Consider the following 6,043-nt stretch of genomic DNA (forward strand, 5'->3'; position numbering starts at 1 on the left):
GAAGATGAGATTTTAAATAACCACCTGAGAGGCAGAGATGGGAGCTGCTTGTCAAGGATGGGAGAACCACCTTTTGAGGTCTGGATTCTTGCTTTTTTTAAAAAATTTTTTTTTTCAACGTTTATTTATTTTTGGGACAGAGAGAGACAGAGCATGAACGGGGGAGGGGCAGAGAGAGAGGGAGACACAGAATCGGAAACAGGCTCCAGGCTCCGAGCCATCAGCCTAGAGCCCGACGCGGGGCTCGAACTCACGGACTGCGAGATCATGACCTGGCTGAAGTCAGACGCTTAACCGACTGCGCCACCCAGGCGCCCCTGGATTCTTGCTTTTTAAGCAAGTAAGCAAACAGGCAAGAATAATTAAATAAGGCTGCAAGTGGTAGCTGTTTCTTTAGGAATGTATTAGTTTTCTATTACTGCGTAACCAATTACATCAAAGTGTAGTAGATGAAATCCATAAGTATGTAACTCATCATTTCTTCCTTTTTTTAAATAATTGTTTTATGTTTATTTTTGAGAGAGAGAGACAGAGTGTGTGTGTACATGCAAGTAGGGGAGGGGCAAAGAGAGAGGGAGACACTGAATCGGAAGCAGGCTCCAGGATCCGAGCTGTCAGTACAGAGCCTGATGTGGGGCTCGAACCCACACACCACGAAATCATGAAATGCACCGAAGTCAGACGCTTAACTGACTGAGCCACCCAGGCGCCCCACTCTCATCATTTCTTCCAACCAGGGGGAACAGCTTCACTTCTTGCTACGATCTCTCATGAGGCGGCGGTCAAGCTGTTCTCTAGGGCTGCACTTATCCTCGCGACTCAACTGGGGCTAAAGGACCTGCTGCCAAGCTCAGTGACGTGGTGGTTGTCAGGCTTCAGTTCCTCTCAGGTTGTTGGCTAGTGAGTCTCAGTTCCTCTGGTGCTACTGACTGCGGGCCTTCGCTCCTGACCACGCCAGGTGGTTCTATCTGCAGAGCTGCTCCCAATATGGCTGCTTCCTCCCCCCATGGCTAGTGATCCAAGAGAAAGCCAACAGGAGCCCAAGATGAGATGTACAGTTCCTTATAACCTAGTATTGAGCAAGCAAGTCCAGCCCACACTCAAGGAGAGGGGATCACACAAGGGCACGAAGGCCAGGAGACAGAGATACTCAAGGCCACCTACCACAGGGGGAAAGAAAAATGACATCAGGTTCGATCCTCAACACCACACCAAAGTCATCTGCAGCTGGATAAAAAATTGCACTAAAAATACAAGTAGATGGGAACGTTTCTTTAGTATCAGATTGGGAAGAACGTCCTACCCTTAAAACAACAGAAGCTGTCCGTCACAGACTGGGTTATCCAGGAAGCAGACGCCGAAACAGCGTTCGACGGTAAAAGGCTTATTTGTAAGCAACACCATGAAAGGAAAGGGGGAGGAAGTGGGTTTGGGGAGGGAATGTGGATCTGAGAAAAAGTTGGTAAGCCCCACGGGAGCTCTGGGATGCACACGTCCCATCGGCGCCGTTCCAGATGGTGTGGCCCACCTAGGGCCTGGAACTGGTTTCTTGTTCAGTATGCGCATAGGGACTGCCCTAAGCATGAGAATCACTTTCGTTCATTCTCAAACCAGGGAGGGCTCTGAAGGAGCTAGGAACTGGTGGCCGGCCGCTAATCGTAGCGTGTAACTGGGCAGCACGTCCATTGTTGAAGGAAGACGTGAGCAGCACGTCTCCACCTGCGCCACAACGTACCCTCTGTACCGTGTGCATCCGTGCTTCCGGGACTTGTATGGCGTGGCTCCTCTGGGGCTCTACCAGGCTCTTTTCCTGAGGACAAACTGCCCTCAGCCCCTTGCATTAAGTCAACAATGCCCGTTAGAGCGGTCTTGCATTGGGCAGAAATGGCTAAGTCCCTATACGACTGCCTCGCTTCCTCGGTGGCTGAGGACCACCCTGCAGAGTGTAACCTCCCCCTCAGAAGCAGAGGTGAGATTTGAAAGAACTAACAGCTAGAGGCTTGTCAGCTAAGCACACTCCTAGTCATTGGGCAGGAAGTCCTTTCTGGAAGGGCAGTCTGAGCAATACACAATCACAAGTGAAAATTTAAGGGGCGCCTGGGTGACTCAGGCGGGTGGGCATCCGACTGTGGCTTGAGTCATGACCTCTCGGTTCACCGGTTTGAGCCCCGGGTCGGGCTCTGGGCTGACAGCCCAGAGCCTGCAACCTGCTTCGGATTCTCTGTCTCCCTCTCTCTCTGCCCCTCCCCCACTAGCGCTGCGTCTCTCTTTCTCAAACATAAACAGGAAAAAACAAAGAAAATTTTTAAAAAACCTTTTTTTCATAAGACGTAATTGTCAAAGCTCAAACACGTAAAACATGAAAGTTGGGAAAAAAGCCATAAAATGTTAACGACATAACTTCATAAAATGTTAACATCCTATCATAACATCAGTTGGGCGACATATGATATGTTTAACAAACAGTTAAACACGTCAGATCCCAGTGAATACTTCGAACAAAGTTCTCCAAAAGAAAAAAAATACAGTACCTAGCAAATATGAGAAAGGATTCATCTGACCTCACAAGTAGCCAAATAAATGTGTCTTAGAGTAATAACACACATTTTGGGGCCTATCAAATTTCCATTTTTTTTTTCGAGGTAGATTAGGTAGCTTTGGCAAGTGAGTTTTAACTCAGACACACTCACACACACATACCTGACAGGGGTGCAGATCCCGAGTTCTATAAATCAAGTTCGCATCAGGTTCCAGGAGTTGTGAAAACAAATCCTTTCTTCTTGCTAATTCCATTTCAGGAGCGTATCACTCTCTTTTCGGGTGCCTCAGAGGTGATCACCTCCTTCCAGATGAAGCTGAACATCTCTTTCCCGACCACTGGCTGCCAGAAACTCATTGAAGTGAACAGCGAATACAGGCTTTGCTTTTTTTTTTTTAATGTTTATTTTTGAGAGAGAGAGCAAATGGGCGAGGGGCAGAAGGAGAGGGTGGCACAGAACCCGAAGCAGGTTCCAGCCTCTGAGCTGTCAGCACAGAGCCTGACGCGGGGCTCGAACCCATGAACCGTGAGATCATGGCCTGAACCGAAGTTGGACACTTCAGTGACTGAGCCACCCAGGCGCCCCACAGACTGTGCATTTGTTTACGAGAAGTGTATGGCCAGGGAAGCTGCTGCTGACACACTGGATAAAAAATGGAAGGATTACATGGTCTAAGTCATTGAGGGGGATGATACACAAGATTTTCCCATGAAGCAGGGTGTTCTGACCTGCGGCCCCCATCCACCTGTTAAGGCGTATTCCTGTCATTGACCAAGGAGGACCGGAAAAAGAAAGTGCGAATCTGGAAGTGGCATTGTGGATACCAGTCTGAGTGTTCTCAAGTTATTGTAAAAAAGAAAAAAAGGAAAGAAGGATATGCTTCAACTCACTGATACTATTGTGCCTCATCACTTGTGGCCCCGAACAGCTTGCAGTATTGCACATTTTCAGTCTAAGGAAGATGGCCTCCACCAGGGCACTTCTAGAACCAAGAAGGCAAGGAATCTAGGCTGCTCAGGACACAGCCTGTTGTGACTTCCCATGTCCTGTGACAAGACTGGCATCCTGCTCCGAAGGAATGGTTTGGTAAGGAAAAGAAGAAAAACGCCACAGAATAGGCTCAACTTCTGCCTAAGAGACTGGACAGGGCCAAAGAAAAGCCCAGGAACAGAACGTTGAGAGATGGAAGACTTCTACCGCTAAGTCTGAGCCTAGTCAAAGAGAAGAGTTTTAAGAGTATCTAATAAATAAGACCAGACATTCAAAAAAAAAAAAAGTTTACCCTTAGGAAACCGTCAGAAATGTGAACAAAGACTTACACGTAGAGATGATCATCTCAGCACTGTTTGTTAGATTAAAAGCCAGAATTCACGTAAGTGCCCAAATTAGGAAAAGGGTTTTAGGTCAACTGCGATGCGTCTATAGGACAGCTTTTTGGGCAGCCATTGAAATGAAGATGCGTGATCAGCCTTTAATGTCCAGAGATAACGCTGAGGACACGTTCACTGAAAATAAAAGCAACTGCACATGCTATATTACCTCAGCATATAAAAAACCCATACAAAGATGTAGAGAAGAAACCATGGCCAAAACGTAAACATCGATTTACTTATCTTTGGTTGGGTGATTTTATTATCTTATCTCTACTTTCTTTCTTTCTTTCTTTCTTTTCTTTCTTTCTTTCTTTCTTTCTTTCTTTCTTTCTTTCTTTCTTTCTTTCAGAGAGACCACGTGCACAAGAAGGGGAAGGGCAGAGAGAGAGAGAGAAAGGGAAAGAGAGAATCCCAAGCAGGGTTGGGTGATTTTATTATCTTATCTCTTCTTTCTTTCTTTCTTTCTTTCTTTCTTTCTTTCTTTCTTTCTTTCTTTCTTTCAGAGAGACCACGTGCACAAGAAGGGGAAGGGCAGAGAGAGAGAGAGAAAGGGAAAGAGAGAATCCCAAGCAGGCTTGAACCTCCCTGCAGAGCCCGATGTGGGGCTCAGTCTCACAGCTGCGAGATCATGACCTGAGTCAATACCACGAGTCGGATGCTTTACTGACAGAGCCACCCAGGCGCCCCTTGGCTTCACTCTCAGAATCTACAAAATGCACATTCTAAGAGTCATGTCACATGACAGTTGCCAAGAAAGCTCTCCTTGTCCTTGGGGAAGGGGCTGCCTTACGTTACTTGGTGTGGGCCCGTCTCTCAATGTTGACTGTGGGGGGCTCAAGTTCTGCTGTGTAGGTATGTGCCATGCAATGTGGCACGAACTATCCAGAGTTAGGTCAGCGTTCATAGGCTGGCGGCAGAGTGCTCTTCGGTCACCAGCTGTGGGCTCTGGGGTTCTCAGCCCCCCTGCACTTCTGACCAACTGGCTCGAATCTGGGTGTTCTCGTGAGCTCCACAGGTTCTATAATTTGCTAGGAAGATGCAGAGACTTCGGCAAAGCATTAGCCATAGGATTTAAAAAAATTTTTTTTCAACATTTATTTATTTTTTGGGGGACAGAGAGAGACACAGCATGAACGGGGGAGGGGCAGAGAGAGAGGGAGACACAGAATCGGAAACAGGCTCCAGGCTCCGAGCCGTCAGCCCAGAGCCCGACGCGGGGCTCGAACTCACGGACCACGAGATTGTGAGCTGGCTGAAGTCGGACGCTTAACCGACTGCGCCACCCAGGCGCCCCAGGATTTTAATTTTAGTATCGAGGATACACGTTGGGACGAGCCAAGTGAGGAGATGTATAGGGTGAGGTCTGACAGGGCCCCAGACAAAAATGTTCTCTGTCCTCCAAATGCACCTTCCTCCCAGCACAACGCTGGGTGTCACAAACCTGGAAGTTTCAGATGTACAGAGCTTTTAATGAGGTTTCGTTACATAGGCTTGACTGAGTAAAACCCAGGTCATGTGATTAAACTCAATCTTGAGACCCCTTCCCGCGGGCGGAGGTTGGGACGCCGGACTTAGAACACCCGGCTCAAAGCCTCAACTCTCCCATCATTTTGTCGTTCTCTCCAGCATGGCGGTCCCCATTGGGACATTTTAAAGGCTCATTAGGAGTCACCTCATGGGCAAATTCAAGCACGGTCCAAGGCACCCACCATGAAGACCAAAGACATTCCTTTCACTCTGAAAATTCCAAGGGTTTAGAGGCTCCCTCCCAGGAGCCAGGCCAACCAACTTCTTTATTATACAAGAGTATCTGTCTTACCCTTTGGCTGTGGCCTCCAAAAAGGAGGGACTACGCCAGGCATGCCTATGCTTAGGACTGGCCCCCACCAGATATTCCTTCAGTGAATCTAACAATTTAGGAAACAGCGCCTAAAGCACATGAGAGCAGCTCCTCATCGTTTGTGAGTTCCAACCTGAACCCTTCTTTGCCACTCTGTCTTTTCTACCACAGGAGCCTCAGAAGGTCACTGTTCCAGGAATTCCTGACACGCCGACATTTTGGTCCTTTCTTAAATTAAACCCTCACTGCAGAGAACAGGAACACCACACCCACAACCATAAAAATATTTT

This window comes from Felis catus, chromosome A1, assembly GCF_018350175.1.
Source record: "Felis catus isolate Fca126 chromosome A1, F.catus_Fca126_mat1.0, whole genome shotgun sequence".
Classification (NCBI taxonomy): Eukaryota; Metazoa; Chordata; class Mammalia; order Carnivora; family Felidae; genus Felis; species Felis catus.